Raw genomic sequence first — 23,786 nt, 5'->3', positions numbered from 1 at the left:
TTGAAATATGGTCACAAATATTGTTTAGCAGAGCTGCAGGATATATTTCTTACATGCTCAAGACTCGAGCTTGGATGACCCGATTCTCATCCAGGAGAGTCTTCATAGAATATATCTATGCAAGAAGCAGCTTCAGATACTTGCTTTGATTTAGAGTTCTTTCACCCCCTTATGAAGTTGATGTTTGATCTACTACTTTAAAAATTTTGAATACTGACTATCATTCACAAAAACTGTAAGGAGACCAAGTGCCTTCATTTTGATACTAGTGAATTTTTTCCTTTGCATACTTTTATGGAAACCCAGAGGTTAAATTTGGATGATTTAATCCTTGTGCCTCCCTCTGCTTCCTCTAAGGTTTGATCTTATTTTGGCCTCCTAGTTGCTTTGCCAAAGGCTCATAGTTGTAACTTTTAGCTTTTGTACTTTATGTTAGGTTTTCACCTCTTCCGAGGTTTCTTGCACAATAATATAAAGTACTACCCAAAAAAAAGTATGTGCGCCCGTGCGCCCGCAGGTGCATATCCTTGTGCATCTGTGTGGTCACAATAGGAATGATACTTTGCAAAGGATGTAATTTGAGTAATCGCCATATTCTTACAAACCTTCATGTGGTTCAAATTTTATTTGCATGGTTAGGCATGCAAATTTACTTGCTTTTACCCATGCATCACGCATGTGTAAAGAAATATGCATCAATGGGCTTGTACTATGTATGTGTGTATTCAATGGATATGACATTTTTTATGTGCTTGCAAAGCCATATGGATCGGATATAGTTTGCATGGTTAGTCATGCATTTTCCTCCCTTGCAACCTAATATATCGATGTATTCGAAAATATTTAGGAGATATTTTAGGAATGCTAGAGGGACCAAGAGAGCATGCTTGGAGCAAGATAGAGTAGGAGACACATTAAGAATATAGCTTTTCCATTCATGAGTTAGAGAGTTAGAGTGCGATGAGGAGTTGCAATGAACACCCATGTATGATGGCATGCCTATGTCAAAGGTACAAGCTTGTATGTTGATCCTAAATTTACAAATGGCATGCATGGTTAGGCAAAGTGTCTCATATCTTTTGAGGTAAATCGTGCATGAGTTCTACTAATCTAACTTGGCGACCACTCAAATCAAGTCGTTTATGAAAAAAATTCAAAGTGTCATCATCAACATCCACATAAAACTCTAAATCATATAAATAATGCCTCCATACTTTCAAAGAATGAACAATAGCTTACAACTTAACTGAAAGAAAGCTTCTTGTTTCAAAGGCAACTAGTCTTTCCTCTTGCAATGAAACTGCACCTACCGCATGGCCAGTTTCTAGGAAAAGTGGCTTATAAGATCAACAATCTTTAGCATAGGCCCTTAAGCAGTTGTTATCTTTACTATGTCAAGATTTCTTGTTGATTCTTTTCCCGAACGTAAGGTACTTTATCAAATATCAACTCACACAATGATGAGACAATAATAGAATACACTCTAATATCTCCTATAGAACTAAGCAAACCTTGAGAATGATTGCAACACTGTGACATTTTAGGTACTGGCCACACTAACATAGCAACCACCATTAACAAAGAGACTAGCTTGTCTCAAAGTAATCAACCCTTTTCTTAAGCGTTCTCTATGCTCATCAGTACTTTTTCTACAAACTAAGATATCACCACTAAAGTAGATCATTCATTAGCCACATTTAAGATCGACCTTACTAAAAATCACAACTCTAAATGACACATGTAATAGACCATCAATTCTTACCATTGGATACTCATGCTTAATAGAGATTATTATTCTAACCACGATAATCCATAAAAAATAAAAGAATATGACAACTCCAAATGACACATGTAATAGATCATTAATTCTTGCCATTGGATACTTATGCTTAATAGTGATTATTATTCTGACCACGATAATCCATAAACAATAAACGAATATATCATCTTCTTTCTGTATGATATTACCAATTAAGCAAAAGGTGAAAAACTAGGTTGAATCTCTCCCACCTTGAGGTATCATATTAATTGACTTCACGCTTGAGTTTCTTTTGTGAAACTTAGTCTATAAAAAGGCCAATTTATAGGTGCTATCCAAGGAACGTTATGTTGAAATTTCTAACCCATAAGGAAGTCTCTAAAACAATCAAAAGCTCACCAAGAGTCTGATCAATTAACAAGGTTATTTTCTCATCTTTCATAGCCAAGGAATTTATCAATGCAACCTCACGCAACGAACAAAAACCCATTGAGTTTCTTTAAAGGACCTTTATGTAGCTCTTTTTCACCTATATGTGTTTTTACCAATTGACGATTGAATTCTCCTTACAATGCCATGCCATACCCAGAGGTGAGCTAGTCTAGTCATGCCAACACCCAACTTCTAAGATCTCAATGTCAAACTGTGTGATCCTCTAATCCCCCACTCCACTTAGTCGTCCACCTATCTTAACCATGTAGGCATGATAATTTGAAAATGTTTGAACCTTTTCAAAGGACTTGAAATTAATAGCAATGCGTTGATGTAGACCCAAATGAAACAATTACACTATGATTGGCTACTTGCCCTTTCATCTTTATCAATTCTGTCTCGACAAACTTTAATAACAATGTTAACTTGCACTTCGTCCCTTTTACACAGGCTTCAACACTAGTGTTGACATCTAACACTAATGAATATGAGATACTACACTCATCAACATTCTAGCATATGGCACGAACTAAACACCACCGTAGCAACTTTATATCAATACGCATCTCTACACTTGCATTTCGAAACTAGTGAACAACACTTACGGACACTTTCTAATTCTTAGCATTGAATCTCACACCTTGTTGAGAACCTTGAGTCACAAAACCTAGGAATCACCCTTGCTCTTTGTAGAGACGAGACTTGAATAGGCATGTAAAGGTCCAAGGTCTCTGGAGATTATAAATCTCCACCATTTGATGACCCAAATTTCAAGCTACCATATTCCAACTAAACTCATCAGCCGACAGTTAAACTAACCAACCCACAATTAAATCCATCTAGTACAAAACATAATTCTAACTAGACTAACCAGCTGACAATTAGACTAACCAGTCCACAATTAAATTCAACTAACATAAAAAATACAATTCTAACTAAACTAACCCACACACAATTAAGCTAACCAACACAATTAAATTCAAGTAGCATAGAACTTCACACAAGGTTAACCATTTAATCAATTCCCTTTGGCCATCCACGTGGGGGAATGATCCGTGCTCAGACTTTTGTGCTCGGACTTTTTGGTCTGAAAGTCCTCGGAATCCAGCTCGTGGCCTCCGACCACTCGCCATATTCCAAGTACTTCATTGCGCTATACCTCAAATCTCAAAACAAAATAGTCAATAAATATGTTGTGTCAATCGTTGGTGCTGCTGTCACTTTACAGTCGCAGAAGGAATGCCCAAATATATTTCATCTCAGCATTTACCCTTTCTCTAACTTCCCAAGCAACATAGGATCACAACATCGACCCCAAACACATTGGACGCAACAAATACTGACCATCTTCGTTTTTCAGCTTGCAGATTCACAACTGCGACATCACGTGGCTTGACCCAAGCAAAATGTTACACCTGCTCGGATACCATATTATGACTAGCCTTTTATCCACAACAAGCTCACCCTGAAGCTAACACTTTCACAGGGAATTGCCAATATGAAATACCATGGAAACTGATCACCCAACCTGTTCGACTTTAATCAATTCTATCACAGAATTTTTCCTTCATGAAACTGGCATGACAAATTTCTGTGTGGATAGATACCAAGTCGTTCCCTAGTTTCCATATTCCTAAGTAGCCACTTTTGCACTTCACTTTTCATGCCCTCTGGAAATTCGCATTAAAATCCGCTAGTCATTAATTTCTTGCCCCTAACATTTATACACATTATTCATTTCTTGCCCCTAACATTTATACACATTCTTTTGGTATCTCTAAGGACCTGGTGCCACAGTGTAAATTGTGCCTCTGTCTACAAACCCTTCCAAGGTCATATTACATTCTAAATGAAATGTAACAGTCACCCTGTGATGAATATCAGAAAATCACAAAGCAATAAAATAGGCACTCTAATTCAATGATACCTTAAAACTCGAGATAATGCATAAGAATTTTAATGGAGATTCAAGCTGCTGCTACTATTGCTCTAAGATACAGCCCCCTGCTGACTATGAGCACCATGCTGCTGGAAACTTCTTACCTATGGAAGCAATCGGAAGGTAGAGCCAAGAGAATACCAATCAGGATAACACCCTAGCTCTAGAAGCAAAAACCAAGCATTGACTGCATGTAGTCCTCCCTTGCCAAATCATACCAAGCAATGAGTTATGTAGTCCTCTCTCTCTCTCTCAGAACGTGCGGAATGCCCTGCTTCATCTGCACAACCAGAGAGCACCAATCCGGAGAGAGCCATACCAATGAGGATGACACCCTAGCTCTAGAAGTAGAAACCAAGCATTGAGTCCATGTAGTCCTCCCTTGTCAAATCATACCAAGCGATGAGTTATGTAGTCCTCCCCCCCCCCCCCCCCCTCTCTCTCTCTCTCTCTCTCTAAACGTGAGGAATGCCTTCCTTCGTCTGCACAACCGGAGAGCACCAGACCATGAGGGGCTACGTACAGAGCACTTTGCACATGTACAAGAGGTCTTAGCCCCGATTCTAGCACAGCTGTTCAACAATGCGGTATGTCACGGTAGAGTGCGGTAGGGCCCAGTATCCATAGGGTCCCCTACCTTATGTATCGGTACAATGGTGGTAGTGCTCCAAGTAGATGGGAACCTGATGGACAACGGGCCCTTGGGCAAGCAGGCTTCCGGAGATGGCACTCCACACTGGAACATATTTTTACCCTGAGAGCCATCATCGAGGAGGCGAAGTCAAGACGGCAGAACGTCTACACTTGCTTTGTGGACTTTCGAAAGGCTTTTGACGCAGTCCCTCGCTCTCGCGGCCACAGGAGCTGCATCTCCCACAGGTCATGATCTTGGGAGTGATGAGTCTATACAAGTCCATCGTAGGGCGAGCCCGCGTTCCTAGGGGGCTATTTGCTTGGGTTGAGAGCACCATATGGGTGAAGCAAGGTTGCCCCCTCTCATCGACTCTCTTCGAGCTATACATTGATGAGATCACATCCTTTCTTGATCGCCTAAGAGGAGAGGGCTTCCTATTCGCTGGTTTGATGGTGCATATACTACTATATGCAGATGACATCCTCATTTCGTCCTCAGCCCAAGGTTTGCAGAAACACTTGGATGCCTTGGACGCCCTCTCCAAGTGGATGCCCTCTTCCAAACCGTGACGTTTCTCCACAAAGTTTGGGCCCTACCTTAGTGGAGATTACCGAGATTGCCACTGCAATCATCCCAACGCTTGGCAGAGAGGCGCTCAATACAACATGGTATGCACGAGTGTCCACATGGTTTGATAGCCACGGTATCCAAATGGATAGGCTCCCCCCCTTTCAATACAACATGGATGCACCGCCGGAGCTCCTTTCACATGATGAGATTAACCGTATCATACACTTAGACCTTCTCCAACGTCACACATCTCAGGCTTTAGGGGGGGGGTCGAGTTCCCCACCAAGACCCGATTCTATCATGACCACTTTCTTAGGATATCAAAGGATGGTCTCATCATCAAGCCCCAGTACCTCGAGATAGGAGAGTTTCACACGCCTTGCGGATTGCTATTGGACAGATACAAGTCTCGTCCCAACAACCACAGATTGAGACTAGGAGAGCGATTGGCATACCTAAAGAGGAGGTCTATAAACTATGCACGATGGAGGAGACCGAGATAGAGGAGCATTTTCCGGGTGTTTGTCAGGCCTACTATGAGATCCGAGGGCAATACCACTGCCTCTTTCAAGAGAGACTCATCTTCGGACCCCACTCACACGGCTGATACATTTCCCCGACCAGATATGCATTGGGCTCTATCTTATTGAGATGCCGAGACACAGAGATTCCCTTGTGCAACAGGCCAGAGATTAGATGCAGTGGATTCCTCGCGTCACTGATTTTTATACATCCGAGCCAACGCTAGATGAGATCGAGGGGAAGGAGCTCAAGGAGACGAGCACTATGGATCGAGAGTGAGACTCATCATCACCACAATCTAGTTGGACAAGTGACGCAGAGACCACATGACACGTGGGACGGCTAGAGCACGCACGATTTGACCTATCTCAATCCTCAAAGGGGACCACCACAATCAGAGGCATTACTCTTGATGTAGCCCATCGGATACAGACATCCAAGAGAGCGCACCACCTGCCACCCAAAAGACAACCTAACACAAATGCGTGAGCTCTTCGCATCACATCGAAGAGCCATCAAGAAGCCGAGCTATATAGAACTTACACATGTACTTTGAGCTTTGGTTCTAAGTAGTTGATTGCCCTCTTTTTCGGACTATGTTTTGTACTAGTACTAGAATGCAAAAATGCAAAAAAGAAAGATTTAAAAACCCGTCATTTAGGAAAAAAAAAAACCCTTGTCATTTAGCAATCTGCAAGGGCCTTAGTGTGCCCTTTGCTTCAACCAACAATGGCTTGTATGGGTTACGTATATCTTGTACTATCTCGTAGACCCGCAAGGTCTCCTAAAGCCATTAATACAAATTTTTCTGTGCATGAACGTGTGCATGCGTGTGGGTGTTATGTAGTCCTTCCACTCCCACTCCCCGTGTGTGTGTGTGTGTGTGTTATGTAGTCCTTCCACTCCCTCTCTTTAACCCCCCTCCCCCTCCCACTCCATCTCTTTAACCCCCCCTCCCCCTCCCCCTCCCTAGTGTGTTACATAGTCCTTCCACTCACTCTCTTCCCCCCTCTCTCCCTCTCCCTCCCCCGCCCTCCCGCCCCCTGCTCCTTCTCCTTCCTCACGCACATGCGTGCAGCTTTTTTAAATGCAGTGCTGCTGAACCAAAAATTGGACTATATCGATCCAAATTGCCACTACACAGCAATACCAACCTAAACTATTGCGTCCATAGAGGTTCAGCAAAGATATAGGAGTACAATCCAGTACCAAAACCAGAAGGCGTTGAGCCTCAAAAGACATCAATAAGCTACCTCACCAATACATGTTACATGACTGACCAAACTATCCCCCACCCGAGAAGCATCCTTGTTGAGCTTCAATTCAGGTGCCACTGGAAGCCACCACATCTTCAACCAACATGAATGAACAAATAAAATAAAGAACGCAGTACAAATCACGTTTTAAAAGCAAGTTTCACTGGGGGAAGAGATTGCTAATGTTTAGATCCTGTGAGCCAAAAGAGAAATGCATAGATATGACAACTATTCCCCGTGATAGTGCAGTTCTCATGAACACACAACAAATATCTGCCTTGGCTGTCCAGAGTACAAATTGCAACTCTCAACCCACAATCCACATCCGCCCACCCACCCTCATCATATGTCAGTGTTCCAACAGTGTGAGCAGTGTTGCATGCGTGTTCAAAAACCAGGGGGTAATAACAAAAATGTATACGTCTCATGTTCCAACGGTAACATGTCATGAACACATATAAAATAAATAGCTCTATATACCTCGTCGATATTTGATAAGTTCCCACTCAAAATAGCTAGTACTATCCAGGATGCCAGGTTTAACTTACTGCCAGTATTATATTCAGTCAAGTTATCATCAATTCATCACCATGAAGCACAACATATAATAAGTTCATGGTGGCATAGGTGGTAAACTGCCTCTGAGCCGGCTATGAGGTTATACACAATTGGCCATTGCCTGTAGGCCACTCATTAACCTTCTATGACTGACAAGCTTTAACAAAGAGAACCTCCGCTGTTATGAACCGCTGTATAAAAGAGCACTGATTTTTACAAAGCATCCACAGAGGGTCGCTTACTCGATCCCAAGAACAAAAGAATGGCATAGACTAAAGTACAAACCAGATAAGATTACTTCCACAACTTGACACACTTGTCATGGCTTGCAGAGGCAACCATGCCAGTAACAGGTGATTGGGCAAGTGCTGCAATCAAGCCATCATGAGCAGGCACTGCCATACTCTTTTTCTCTTGCATACACCATAACTCCAGTGACTGTAAAACCCAAGAACAAGACCGAATTGAGAATAAATGGCCAAACTTTGCATATTTCTAGAGCAGCACAACTGCTATATCATCAACTTGTCAAGATCTCATCATTCATAATGCATGGATGGCCAACATGCAGTCCGAGTGTGTAGGAATCCTTATACTAACAATAAAGGCCTGGTTAATAAAATACCTGGTAGCAGCCAATGACAAGGAGCTGTGGATAACTTGGATGGAATACACACGAATGGAATTTGTTTCCACTGCAGCTCAGCTCATGCACGCATTCACCGTCAGATCCAGACCCTAGTGCCCAGACACGAACTGAATCTTCACTCACTGAAGCAACGTAGTCACCAGTTGCATCCCAACATACAGAGTGTACAGGCTTTGTATGCCTCTGTGAACAAACATATACAGGAGATTTTCTAAAAGAAACCAGAAGAGAAGACTTGCCAAATGAAGAAGAAAAACAAAAAAGAAAGCAACTTGAATAACCACTTGCAAAAACCACGGTTATTAAAGTATTGTAAATTGTGAAGTTTGTACTATGATTTCAATAATCAAAATACTGAATTCACATTCTCAAAGGCTGGATGAAATATTGTCAACACGTGATGTACTCGCTGTCATACCTGCAAAGTATGAACAAGAGTTTCAGATTCAACATCAAATATAGTAACTACGTTTACTGCTGCAGCAGCCAGTAGCCTTCCCACCCTTGGCTGAAATCTCACTTGGCTCATTCCTCCCTGTTTCATAAGGCCATAAACCATAACTACTTCAGTTGGTCTCACACAGTTAAATACATGCTGGCACAATTCCAACAAAAGTATGTGCCCTAAAAGTTAATGCACTAACCTGGAAAGTTCTTGTACAGATACCCTGGGTTACGCTCCAATAGCGTATCTCGTTCTCTGCATCGCATGAACACAGTAAATCCTCACTGCTTGGATTGAAATCTAGTGACATGACCGATCCTCCATGCCCTGTGAAACTCCTTAGAGAGTAGCTAGGCTGCAAAATTAAGAAATTACACAGAAAAGTCATGAAGGACAAACATCAATCTGGATCAGCAATGTGAAATCAAGGCATGGATTGAGTATTCATGCTATGTTAGAGACAATATTCAAATTTCAAACAGAGTAAGTAGAAGGTAACCAATCTAGAGATAAACTTTGAAAACAAAAGGTAAGAAATCAGAGAGGAAATAAATGAAACAGATCAAATTGAAAGGATCTTATTGTATACAATGAAGCAAGTACAACAGAGATCTAGGCACTAACATTGTCTGCATCCCACACTCTAACAGTTTTGTCAAATGATGATGTCGCAAGTCTCGTCGAGTTTGGACTGAATCGGACATCAGTAATCAACAAATTGTGCTCCTCAAGTGTGCTTTTGAGTTTTAGCGTATCCATATTCCATAAAACTGCCTGCAAAGAGCATCACACCAATACTGAACGTGACGCCAATACTTTCTTGTGCACATGGTATTGATCATTCCAATAAAACAAAAATTATGTTCATGCCTGACTCAAAAATGGCCGTTCTAACCTTCTTATCATGACCGGCACTCGCAAGTAGCTTGCCATCAGAGGAGAAGTGACAAGAGATAACTTTACTATTGCTGGCCCGAAGACACCCAAACTCTGCAAACGTAAAACCTGTAGAAAATAAAGAAAGATCAATTTTCAGGCTTCATTGAAATCAGCTTTCCAAGACATTCTAAATGAGCTTGCCGTAATCTCATATTCATATTCAACTAATTCTTCAGATAAATATGGTACTTTTCCACAAGCCCGAAGGATCCGAATTCATCCAGTTTAGGACAATCGTTCATAAGACAGTTTCCTTTTGACCTGTCCTACATCTTTCTGTAAGACTGGTTGCACCTATTGTCCTAAGCGTCCTACTTCTCTCCTGATTCCTCAAGAACCTCGAGTCTTATGAGAATTATGGTCTAACTTAAGACCATGCTTTGCCTCTATGGCCCAGAGAAAGGAAATCTATCCTTGCAACGTAGTTACAGTTAGGTCTACTACGACTGTCTAAAATAGCTAGCCTTTTAGGACAGTTATGGCTCACTGCCTATCAACTCACACTGTGTATCAACTCACAAAGGCTCGTTATAATTCAGTTGAAAATCCCTGATCATTTCATCCAGATCTTTTCCAAGGGTTCTCAAACATACAAATTGACACAGGAAACCAATTCCTTCACAAAATTGTCACTTTCAGATAGATATGTTTATATATTCAATGAAGAAAAAATTTAAAAACGGACCTTTACTGACATCCATGCTGTGTCCAGTAGGACTTCTTTTACTGCAGTTAAAAAGTGATTCTCTTTGGTCTGCTTCCTCATGAGTGAGGAAGGATTCAACATTGTCTTCTAACGACCCATCCTCGGCGAAGCGATCAATATCACCCTGCATATTAACCAGTTAGTAGCAGCTAGACAGCCCACAAGTCAGAAAAAGTGTGATTTATTACTGATGCTTACCAATTGATTGGATGATGTTGTCAGAGGTCCGGTACCATCTGAGCCATAAAGCATCAAAGGTTTCGATGTATGCTGCAATGCACCAGCCATAGGAATTACATCACCAGGGGTGTGGGTAGATGGGGTTGATGGTGCAGAATTAGGGCCAGCTGTATTTCCAGTTCCTGTGCTGTTTGCTGGTCCAGAAGAAGATGCTGGCTGCTTCCTCTTCCGCCCATTTGATCCCTTTAAAGCCGTCTAAGTGACACATATAGGAGTCAACAACAACACAAATGGACAGAATTGCTACACGAGCTTCTTGAAAGAAAGAAAACCTGAACAGACACACTATCTTCCCACCACACTGATTCAAATGTATGGTTTTGTTCTCAATGTGTCTTTCTGAATAAGAACTGCAAAATAAGAAAGGAGAGGCCACTTGCTACAAAGTCAAAGCTGCATGGACCTTTAGCTGCATTCAGACCTGATCGCTGGTACGGAAAGTATTTGAAAGGCTTCCATCCACAACTCCAACCCCCACAAGCCTATCCTGTTGTTGCTGCTGAGGTGTCACCAGTTGCTGTTGTTGTGATGTCTGTGTCTGTTGGGGTTGTTGATGCTGCATTTGACTACCACCCTGTTGTTGCTGCTGCTGCTGCTGTTGTTGCTGAAGGTGCGCTAACTTCATCTGAGGCAGATAATATTACACAGCAACAGCATCAGTTCCATTGCACGGCAACAAACAAGACCTGTCAATGGCAGAGATACAAAAACTCTACAAAGCCATTAGAAAGACTGACAAACTCATCTGTCAAAAGAACAACCTTTCAAGGTCAGCAAGTCACTGAATTGAATAAGCTTTTTCATGAAGCTCGCATCATATGTATATATTCATAACATGTAGAGATACTAAATGCTATTGACACTTCAGGGACTCACGTTTTTATATGGACCAAGGTAACGACTTCCAACACCAAAGCACAGACTTGCTCAGGATGCATAGAGCAGATCTGATAAAATGGAATCAGTATAATCTTGTCTAACCAAAGCTGTTGTCATTTTGATCATTTTATCGTGCACTAACAGAAGCTCCTATAAAGAGGCAAATGACCGACTCATGTGCCTACCAAAAATAAAAGGAATACAAACATTAACCCGTACAGGCACCTTGGACATCAGCAGTTTCTAAACTTCAAACTCCCCCCTAACAACTTTTCCACCAAGTGGGCAAGCTGAGTGGGTGAAATATTCTCTTCTTAGACATGAACCATGACAATTTGGTGAGTCGATCCATACCCAAATTCTGTATCCAAACTCTCGATGTTTACCTCACAAAAATCAGTGTACCACATTGGAGCTGCATCTAACGAACAGAGTATTCCTTTCAGTCATCTTACACCCATGAATCCAGCACATTTTGATGGTTACTTGAAAAATATGAGCGTGCTAGATTGGGGCTACATCCAGCGAACAGAGTATTCCTTTCATTCCTCTTACACCTATGGGTATACCAAAGGGATAGAATGACGCACCAGTACTTTCCACACTAACGGTCCCCATTGACAAGGACTAACCTCCACAGATTAAGGTATGATTCAAGTCAAATTCACTCACTCGGATCCACATAAGAACTAGAAAAGGTTATTCGGATCCACATGGCCACCCCGTAAAGGTTATTCCATACATAGGAAATCTCCAACTCATGGCAAATAGGAAGGAGGTGTGGGGCCAAAGGCTTGCAAAGGCTACCCCACACATGATGACGTATTTGGAGTTTACAGTAGGTGCCCAGATCAATTGTAACAAATTGCTTGGCTTTCTCACAAGCACAAAAGAGGCTCATTCAACGCTTCAAATGGATACCTAGAGCAAAGACTACGACATACCTTGGACGTTTAGAGCTCCTCCAAACTCTCCTTGGTAGGAAGAGCTTCAGTGTTTTTTTTAAGGCAAATTTTAAAAAAATTGGCTCTCCCTGGGTTTTGGGACGAAAATTTGGCGACCATGTCATTCAAAAAAGAGAGGAAAATTGCATAGTGATTGCCAAAAAAAAGCCAAACTTTGGTAGACTGTACTTTTTGATTACCAAATCAGCATTTTACGAAATTTACAACTAATTTTCTCCAACAAATGTAGGGCAACGTTGCCCATTTTAGGCTCTCATTTCTCCACGGTTGGGATAGTGATAGCCCACTTAGGCTATCCATTTCCAAGCAAGGTCTCCCAAAAAAAAAAACATTGGAGAGCTTTGGTCGCAAACTGGGTCCCTTGGCCCATGGCTTGGTACATTGCATCTTGCAAGTTGCACGTGCTTTCATAGAGGATGCATGGGAAACCTGAGTGCTTGGTACAATTTTTTCGTGGCCAGGATCAAATGGCACATGAAACACTCACAATAGTAGCTTGGCACCAGATAATCTTATATCATCAACCAAGAAATGCACAATCATGCGAGATCTTTTGCTAGGCCTTGAGCCTTGAGAGCTTTTGCTTCGACAAGGGCTTCCTAAGAATCCCCTCCAACGGGAGGCAATGGCAACAGTCTCACAAGTCGATCTTCAAGGAGGCCTCTTTAAAAACGAGTCCTAGTGGTAAGGAGCTCGATAAGGATTTGACAAAATCAACATGCCTTATTCGAACATGCAAAAGAGAAGATAGAGGCACGACCTCAACTTCACCTCAAGAGATATGTGATCAAGAGGATTACATGCTAAAGCATCAGATGCATATCAAATAGGCACAATGGAATACTCAATCTGCCATGTCTAGAATCTTGATACTCCAAGCTCCAATTTCCAAGGAACGTTGATCCATTCATATGGAACAATAGAACAGCATTCTCCCGATGAGCTTCATGTGGAGCGTCTAGAGAATGTCTGCCTACGCAATGGCTACAAAATGCTTTGTATGAAATGCGTTCCTATGGAATCTCTATAGTAGAGGCACACAAGGCAACTAGTTTAGAAGTCTTTTTAAGAGCCAAGCTTCACTCTTTTCAGGCAAACCACTCCCCCCAAATCCTTTCCATATATAATAGAAGCACTAACCTACCCCTCTCATCCATGCAAAAACCAAAGCCCTTGTCAATACACAGAAATGGAAGAAGCGGGAATAGGAGCATTGGTTGTAGTAGCCAGGAAGAAGTCGTGCAGCCCATTCTGGTTGCCTTAGAGACCTCTTCTATCTAGTTGGAGTTTTGGAAAAGGTTTGCCTCCATCTTGTGTTGATATGGCGAGGGATTCCACAAATGAGGCGCCTATGTGGAGGTCATCTGTGAGCAGATGGACAGCCTGCAAGGGAGCCTACAGGTGGCGCAACCATGGAAGGAAGCAGCAGCACCTGGGTTGGCCATTGGCTGAGGCTGGTGGGGCTGGTTGGAGCCAGCCAGCCAGATCTGGAGATCGGCTGACCAGGGGGGCTGGACCATGCAATGAAAAGAGGGCAGTTGGTTGCCCTGGTTTTATAGCCCCAGTGGGGGATGGAGCTGGTCAGTCTGGTCGGCCCCATACGCCAGCCCACAGCCCCATAAATGGGGGTGAGTGGAGGAAGCTGTGGCACACACTACAAGGGGGGCATGGCCCCCACTTAAATGCAGAGGGCACACAGCCCAAGAGAAGCTGCCCACAGCCCAAAATAAAGAGCTGGTGGGGGCGGGATTTTTGCAGACTCAGTTGGCCAGGAGGCCTGCTCCAGTCGGCTATTTTGGCCAGGCCTTGGGACCTATAAGAGGAGAGGCTAGGACCCTCATAACACATCCAGCAGCTAGCACACTTGGGAGCAGCAGGAGCAGCAGTGCACACACCCTCAGGCCTACATCCAGGAGGCAGAGGAGTTCAAGAAGAGCTGCAGACGGAGCTCACAGAGGGCTGGGACCTTAGCTGTCTTCTAGGGCAGCAAGGAGCTGAGTTCAAAGGATAGAGAGAGCACGCGTGCTCAAGTTCTAGAGAGTTCCTGCAGATAGTAGAATACACCTAGATGAATCCAGGAACATTCCCAAACTCATCCTCTAAAAACACAACATAGTCTTTCTCGTGAACCTTTGGGCGCTGTGTGGAGAAGTTTTGGAAAAACGCAAAGATATAGATAGAATCTACACATAGATATATATTTCTTGGGAAGCTGCTTTCAATAAGCCAACCCGGATGAAATTGACCCAAAGGCAGTTTCAATCTCACGATAGTCACTCATAAGTTTGAAAACCATAAACTCCATCACGCATAGCAGGGACTAGCTACTATGACATCCCCACTGACATCATCAGCGCCCAACAGTGGGCGTAGACCATAGTATAAAAGTATGCTCTCACACATACAAATCCACACACCCACACATACTTGAGCATCCATTTATACCAAGTCTTCGTACTGAGTTTCTGTCGGCACTCCGGAGGTGAAGGGGCAAACTCAGCCATGACGAAAGCTAGCACTAAAGGAGAAGGCTAATCAAAAAGTAGTCCAAATCTCTTCATTCAAGCTACAACTGCTTGTGAAGTCTAAACGATTTCATTTTAGTCTCTCCCAAACGAGCATCTAAATCTAAATCTAGCAAATAGTAGAAGTACGTAATGATAAGATCAAAAGACCAAGCTCTGGTGGGACTTTGGATCCATCTCATGTCTATAGTTTTGGACAGAAATGGTAGCTTCTATATCTGGCTGGATCATTGTCTAATGATGAGTCTGAATATCTATTTGGAGCACATAAGTTTAACAAGTTTGTGATTCCACTCCCCACACACACTGTATGCGCTCCTAGGCTATTCTCTCAGTCTTCCGCTGTGTGTACCCTCTGTTGGTCGATTTCTAACACTTACAAGTAATTGTTCATTCGTGGCTATCTACTTGGCGTATGCTTTTGTGGTGAAAGTGCAACAGAAATCTGAGTAGAAACTGTCAGCAGAACAAGAAAACTGAAACAGCAAGGAAATGCATGTAACAAATGGAGATGCACAAGAGATGTTGTGAAAGAGCTCTACATTAACTTGCAGAGAAAACCTCCACTGCCGAGGCTACACTCCCACCTAACCTACAAAAACCCTATGAGAAAGGACTTGTTAACGCACTACACCTCTCTTTGGGCGGGTATACCCACATAGCGACCTCACTAAGCACTCTCTAGTATACATATAGGAGATGACCACCCCCCTCAACTCCTGGATGTCGAATCAACCCCACATAGCTAGAATGTTCTGTAAGAAATCCTAGATTTACTATATTTAGAAATGTGCTAAGGAACAGAAAAGGAGACTGAGATAGCAAAGAACAAGGAATATTTGTATTGCTTGAATGTCTGTAGTGTGTCATTCATACAGTTGGGCCTCTCTTATATAGAGAGTGAAGAGTCACACATGAAAAGGTGTGTACTTCAAAGTGTATGTGCATGAAGAGGTGTGTACCCCTTGATGAGAGGGTACATTACAATGGTAGTGTCTCTTCAATAGAATGTCTCTTGTGAAGAGTTGTGCCTCATAGGAAGTGTCCCGTCGAAAGGGCATACCCTTCCACAAGTGTCCATTCATCAAACCATCCATAAGTCTAAGGTATAGAGAAAGGAATACGTCACAAATCGTGACAAGTTCACTGATCATATGTTGTGGTAGACGCTTGGTAAATAGGTCTGCTATGTTGTCCTTCGTTGAACAGAAGCCCAACAAGATATCCCATCAACGATCTTTTCACGGACAAAATGGTACCGTATCGCGATGTGCTTGGTCTGAGCATGGAAACCAGATTCCTCGCAATCGCTATACAACTTTGATTGTCGTACTTGATGACGGTCAAATCTCTCAATTGGGATCCTACTTCTCCAAGTAGCCTCCTAAACATGCAACCCGATACTCGGCCTCAGTATGGTTGACAAGGCCACGGTACTACTCCACGTAATGGCTGTTGAACAAAGGGTAAAACAATAAACGGTTGTCTACCTCCTTATGTCCAAGTTCCCTCCCAAGTCTAAATCACTCCAACCTTGTAGCTAGATCCTAGGCTTCACTCCCGTCCTTGCAGCATAAAACAATCCCTAATCCTTTGTACCCATTAGATATTGGACGATCTGCATACCTCCAACTCAACGTGTCTTCAGTGGTAGTGCATGAAGGAGCTTAACAGCCAAACGGGAAAGCTGAGGCCCACACTGGAGTTGAGTAGCAAGATCAAGGAGCAAATGAGCTTCCGATACAATGCTGCATCCACCCGCTCACAAGGATCATTCTGGGCCAGCTTAGTGTTCGGGCCCATGGGAGACGTGATAGGCTTTTAGTTTTCCATGTTGAAAGCTGCCAACAGCCCATGAACATACCATTATTGGGACACAAAAAAATCCTCCGTGTCTGCCACCCAGCTCAAAAAGAAATGAAGAAGACCAAATCTGTCATCTTTTGTCATGGCTGCCTGTCAAGATGAGATCATCAACAAACAAGATGAGGAGGATAACCAAACCTTTCTCACAAAAGATATACAAATTCGGATCAGCCACAGATCTCCAAAACTCCTTCCAAAGAAAGAATACATCAATTTTCTTATTCCAATTTAGGCAATACAATGCCTTCCTTAACTTGTAGACCATCCCTTGCGAATTTGGAACCTGAAATCAAAGAGGCTACCTATCAGCCTGCTTCAAAAAGGCCTCCTTGTGCTGCTTCCCTCAGATGTAAGACCTATAGCTTCCTTGCTTGCTACCCACATCGGGAAAGCCATCCACCATGTGATCTCTGAAGGCTCACCGCATTGCATCCACGTTTAGGTGACCGTATCTAAAATGCCACAAGTCACCGAGAGGGATACCTGTGATAGAAGATAGAGCCGAGAGCTTGCAGATGCCAATATCCACCGTGCCATCCCAAACAATTTGGTCGGTGACTTTGTTCCTAATTGCCATAGAATGTTCTTGGAATCTACACATGTGCCAAGTTTACATACTTGATAAATTGACAACAAATGAAAGCCGAGTGATGGAATGATTTCGCATGGATACCAACAAAGTAAGATATGTGTGGCCTTGTGATTGTCAAATAGATCAAGGGGAGGAATGCTTCCCACCTCTGCCATCCAGAACGATCTCCAGCATTCTTCTCCTTGAATTGTGGCCTGCTGACTTCCACCGAAGATCTTTAAACAGCTCATGGGATGGTGTCATGTGCTTAGAAGCACCACATCTAGTATCCATTCTCGTGAAAACCAACAGTTAGAGCAGCCCATTCTCCTCCTGAAGAAGATGGAACATCTAGGCTCTCTATATGAACAAAGGCTAGAGTAGTTGCTGCAGCTGCAAAGCAATTAATATCCTTATCATTACTCTTGCAAACGTACTCCCTCCAATAGTGACCCTCCGATCCCGAGGGTTTCTTGGAAACATACACCGACAAACATGATCTTCTACATGGAGACTCATGAAAGTCTGGAAAGAGGGATATATCTGGGAGTCGGCCCATAGGAAGGAGATCAGGGGAGATAGTGGGATATGGAGGTCGGGAGGCGTGGCTGTCCTTTTCAGAGCACACCTGAGACCACTCATATATGTGATCTCCACAGTGCACAAAGGAGCATGCATGACATGTGGGTGTGAGTTCAGCTACCAAATACACATATGAATTTCATTGCAGTGTATTATTTCCCCCCATATACATCCTCTTAAGCGAGTGAAGTCACCAAGAAAGGGCACAGCCCATATGAGACTATTCACTATGACATCACGGAGCTCTCTAGACATGGGGACACTCTCCTCCTTGGTGACTTCAATGCACGTAATGGAGACAGACAAGTTGGTCTACTAGATTTCGATGATGATTCCCTCGTAGTACCAGATGTGGATGCAACAGAGTTGAGGATAGTGAGGTAGTCAGTGAATGTAGATGCACCAGTGATAGCATATGGGAGACACCTACTCGAGTTGGGGGCTCTCATGATTTGATTATATATAACGGTCTCCGAAGATGGCCATCATCTGTGGGCTCACTTGTTTCCCACGTGGTGGGAGAAGAAGCACAATGGACTACCTGTTGGGTTCTTTTGCCTAACGAGTACACGACTTTACTGTGCCCCCTACTCCACTCGATGCAAACCACTCATACGTTGCCTTCTATATCTTGACCGCCATGCCTGTCATGAGGAGGGCCCCCCCCACCCACTCATGTTCAGATCCACTTTGACTATGCTCTTGATCCGATTTACATGAGCCACTTGGCCTCGGAGCTCCCAGTGTTACTTGGGAACATCGCGGACATCACCCACGCCTCAAATACCCTTGTCTCAGTGATACCGGAAGCCACCACCAAATCCTTCCCCACAACTCAATCTGCACGTGTCCCAAACGAGAAGATGTCCCAAAACCCCTGGTTCGATGAGGAGTACGGAGAGATGGGAGCCCACCTCACACGTGAGCGAGCATTGGGACATCTGACTTCACCAAAGGCACGACGGATCTCACGCCGAGTGACACGACGTAAGTACCGAGCTTTACTCATACACAGGATGGATGAGGTGATCAAATCCTTTCGGAGGAGGGATCCTACTACAGATTGGGAACTCTTATCGGAGGGGAAGTGACACATCCCAACACTCCTGAAACCCCTGATCTGAAAAACAACCACACACAACATCAGAACTGAGCAGGCTGCTCACCACCCAACCGTGACATCTACGGGATGTGATCCCGAATCAGAAGATGTCCCCTCCGAGCCACGAGCTAAGCTACTGGCACGAACTCCCAATCAGATCCAAACCAGCCTGGTGTCCCATACCACCAGGTGACGCTGTGAAGCCCTGGATCTGCCACTGGGCCTTGGGCTACGCTAAGATGCAAGCGCGCGTCCGCGACTCAATCCAAGATCAGACCTAGCACCTGGGAACGAGACTTGCTCCCAACTGCACACTGAGAACTGAACCCCCTGGGCCTCTTTTATAGACTCGGGCCCCGGCGCCAAAAATAGCGAAGACCTATAAATAGTTCGTACCCTTGCCACTCAACCCGAGAATCAAGCCTGCCTAGCTCTAAGCCTCCCCAGGCTAACCTGAGCTAGTTCTGTGTACCTAGTACACGTCAGATACCAATCCGTGCACATGACATACTCCCCCTCCTCTAAGAACTCACTCCTGAGTTCGCTAAGAAATTTGAAAATGTTCTTTGGAGGTTTTGTAATGTCTCCCATGTTGCATCCTCCTCAACACGATCCTTCCACTTAATCTTGTATTCCGTGATAATACGATTTCGAATCTGTCTTTCACGAAATTCAAGAATACACTCAGGTTCGTGAGGAATAAAAGTCAAATCTGTAACTTCTATAATCTCATGAGGAGAAACAAGTTGATCATCTGCACCCAAGACTTCTTTCAGTCTACTAACATGAAAGACTGGATGTACTTTAACATCAGGAGGCAATTCTAGTCGATATGCAACTGATCCAATTCTTTTAATGACCTTGAATGGGCCACAGTATCTGGGGGATAATTTCGGAACCAAACCAGTACTTAGGCTCTTGGAGTCCTTAGGAATTCTCAAATATACCATCGTTCCTTCAGAGAACTCTCTGGGTGAACGATGTCTATTAGCATAAAATCTGTCCCGATCTTGGGCACTTCTAATAGACTCCTTGGCAAACTGCAACATTTACTGCATGTCTTGCAAGAAGTTCTTAGCAGCATCATTTTGAATCCCTTTTAATCCAACCATAACTGGTGACTTAGGTTGAAACCCGTACATAAGCATAAAAGGACTGTAACCTGTACTAGAATGCTTTGCACTATTGTAAGCAAATTCAATCATAGGTAGATAATCTTCCCATGAAGACTATCTCTTAGATACATATGCCCGAAGCATGTCTTCAACCAACTGGTTGACCTTTTCTGTACTGCCATCGGATTGTGCATGATCCGAGGAACTCATACTTAGAGTAGTTTCTAACTTCTCAAAAACAAGTGTCCAAGAGTTACTTGTAAACTTTGAGTCCCTGTCACTGACTATGTCAGATGGCAAACCATACAGCTTGAACAAGAGGTCCACAAACTCGTGAGCCAACTGAACAGCTGAAATAGTTGTTCTTGTAGGTAAGAATCTAGCCATTTTTGTCAAACGGTCGACTATGACCCAAATAGAGTCATGACCCTTGCGCATTCGAGGCAAACCAGTAATAAAATCCATGGAAATACTTTCCCATTTATTACCTGGAATCTGTAAAGGCTGTAATAAGCCCGCACTTCTAAGGCGTTCAGCCTTAGTAACCTGACAAACCCGACAACCTACTACATAGTTTTCTATAAATGCACGCATCTTAGGCCAATAAAAGGTATGCTTCACAAGAGACAGAGTCCTATGTATACCTGGATGTCCCGCACTAGGAGCATCATGACACTCCCAGAGAATCTTGGATTTAAGGTCCAGAACATCAGGCACACAAATCTTTTCATTCCGGAACAGCAAGCCGTTCCTAATCATCCACTGACCTCCCGCCGCCTGTATCCTAGGTGGCACAATCCCTGAGTCCTGGTCAACTATGGAGCTCCCATCCTGGACTCTCTGCCAATAAGAACTGAAATGACTATCAGTTGCGTATAGCCCTCTCAAGGATTGAAATAGGTATGAGGATATTTCCGTAAATGACAAAGCATTTACAAACTTAACTCGACTTAAGGCATCCGCCACACTATTCAACGAACCCTTACGATAACGTATTTCGAAATCAAAATCCTGCATTAATTCTGCCCATCTAGCTTTCCTTCCTCTCAATTCTGAGCCATCACACACATACTTAATTGACTGATGATCAGTCAATACAAGGAACTTTGAACCATACAAGTAGTGTCTCCAAACTTTAAGAGCATACACTACACTATAAAGTTCCTTCTCGAGTGTGGGCCAACAATATTGAGTGTCGTCTAGCTTCTTACTCTCGAAAGCTACAGGTCTGCTCTCTTGGAATAGAGCTGCCCCAATCGCATAATCACTCGCATCGGCCTCCAAAATATAAGGCCGGGTAGGATCGGGTAATGCAAGAACGGGTGCTTCCTTGATAGAAAACTTCAAGGTTTCAAAAGCCTTGTTCATTGCATCATTCCAAGAGATCAGCTGGGTAGACCTGCGTCCACGACCTTTCAATATGTTGGTCAAGGGTGCCGTGATATGTGAATAATCACGCACTAACTTCCGAAGAAATACCGTAAATCCTAGGAAAGAACGAAGTTGTTTCACAGTCCGAGGGATAGGCCATTCTAAAACCTTCTGGATACGATCCAGATCAATGCTAATACTGTTATGCGGTCAAGAGAAGTAACTGCCAAGGTCCTAGGTGAGGACGTAATGGCATTGCCTAGATAGTTCTAATAGGGCTAGGGCCTAGGTGCATCTAAATGTGTAAATTGCCAAGGGGCAATTGTTTTAAAAGGGAACTCCAAGAGAGGGGTGAAAAAGGATGCATCTAAGTAAGGGCCTAAAATGTGACATGTGGCCAGGAACTATCTAGGGAGATTGGGGTCTCAGGGATAAGGATGAAAAAAAATAACGAAGAAATGTACGTAATGAGACGAATCTGATCATCAGAGTTTGGCTGGGTGGAAAGAATAACTTGCCATCGCCCGTGACTGCACTAGCGTAGGAATAGTTGACAAGAAGGTTATAACACTTGGTATCAGAGCGCAGGAAGGGAGAGTCGACGGGCAACGAGGGGGAGTCGACGCGCAGCACGATAGAGGTCGACGAGTAGGAGATGCAGCCGAGTGGTAGGACTGGCTATTTGGCAGCTCTCGTTCGAAGCCGAAGAGTAAGCGTAGTGTTCGATAGCATGGCGGGGGGGGGTGTGAGTGGATACGTGCGTTAAAAAAAAAGAGAGAGAAAAGCATTAGGCCGCCATCTTGATGAGATGGTGCAAATGGCGACGTGACTCTACATGAAATCCAGTGCCCTGCGTAGCTCACAAGCAGCCCTTTTCAGCTACTCCACCTTTCTGCCTTGTAGTTTCATTCGTTCTCTCGGTTCTTCTTCCACCTCTTCGCGTCAATCAAGCCAGCCGATCGCAAATATGCAACAGATCTCAAGAAAATCTATCATATCAACTCCGGAGGGAGCGATCGTTGAGGTGCGGATAACGAAAGCTCAAAATTGCACCTTGAAGGATTGACGCAGCGGATGGGAGCGGGTTGATCCACGCAAGTGACGATAAGAACTTCCAACAACCGAAACAGAAGCGGCAGAAATCTGAAAAAAAATATATATATCCAGGGGGCGTCTCTTTCCTTCTATTACATATATTTCAAGTTTTCAGTCTGCAGTAGTCGTCTATACAGAAAGGGATTTGAAGTGCCGCACTTTTGGAGTTTCCGCGAAGAAAAAAAAAATTAAAAATTTAAAAAAAAAAAATTTTCCTTTCAACAAAATGGAACCAGAAGGGCAGAGTTCAAGGGTGAATCCTAGTGAGTCTAGAGCTCAATCTACACAACAGATATCACATCACGCAGCACCTACATTGATTGGTAGGATTTCAATATTAGAGGATGCTTTACAGCAGATTATGAACCAGCAGCTTCAGGTGAATGCTGGTCAAAATGAGATTAGGGAGATGGTGCAAGCCTTGTCGGCTAGACCGTCTAGGATTGACAAGGGCAAAGCTCCAGCAGAGCCAGAGCCCAGTGTACATTCCTTAGAGCGCGCAAGGGTCAAAGTGCCTAATATCGCTAATTATAGACCGGAGAAGTACGCTGGTCGGATGACCGAGCGCAGCTCTGATGTGATCGAGGTTTGGTTGCACAAGTGGAAAGAAGCCTTCGCCATTTGTGAGATTAGATCCGATCTAAAGAAGATCCGCGAGGCCACACACCTGTTTATTGAGGCAGCGGATAGATGGTGGATAAAGCAACAGAAGGATCAAGTTGCTCCAACCACTTGGGAAGGGTTCAAAGCTGAATTCAAGAAACACTTTCTCCCACCTGATGAAGAATCCCGAGCTTGGGATGCTTATAGAAATCTTCGTCAGAGGAGCTTGTCAGTGGCAGAGTACACTGACAAATTCAGAGAATGTGTTATGAAAATAACAGACCCTCTCCCTATGTCGGTTCAGTTAAAAGACTATATCTATGGACTGAACGACAAGATCAAGATGGAAGTTCGGGCTAAATATGTGACTACACTAGATGAATCTATAGCAGTAGCCCTGAACTATGAGGATGCCAGAGGCAGATCTGGTGGATTTGTGCAGGCAGGGACTCAGTATGAGCAC

General features: G+C 43.6%; 1 pseudogene across 1 annotated transcript in view; it reads right to left on the bottom strand.

The window, feature by feature from the left end:
- Positions 1-7,318: 7,318 nt before the first annotated feature.
- LOC147897398 (transcriptional corepressor LEUNIG-like) overlaps positions 7,319-23,786 on the bottom strand; it is a 31,926-nt pseudogene continuing 15,458 nt past the window's right edge. The window contains exons 10-18 of the transcript XR_015541684.1: positions 11,071-11,274; positions 10,608-10,844; positions 10,389-10,533; positions 9,660-9,769; positions 9,389-9,538; positions 8,964-9,119; positions 8,738-8,854; positions 8,296-8,502; positions 7,319-8,108 (exon numbers count right to left, since the gene is read on the bottom strand). The product of XR_015541684.1 is annotated as a transcriptional corepressor LEUNIG-like (transcript). The remainder of the gene's footprint in view (positions 8,109-8,295; positions 8,503-8,737; positions 8,855-8,963; positions 9,120-9,388; positions 9,539-9,659; positions 9,770-10,388; positions 10,534-10,607; positions 10,845-11,070; positions 11,275-23,786) is intronic.

This window comes from Dipteris shenzhenensis, chromosome 10 (assembly GCF_047967505.1).
Source record: "Dipteris shenzhenensis isolate YYH24624 ecotype China chromosome 10, Dip_SZ_1.0, whole genome shotgun sequence".
In the NCBI taxonomy this organism is placed as follows: Eukaryota; Viridiplantae; Streptophyta; class Polypodiopsida; order Gleicheniales; family Dipteridaceae; genus Dipteris; species Dipteris shenzhenensis.
This window is presented reverse-complemented; position numbering and strand designations above follow the sequence as displayed.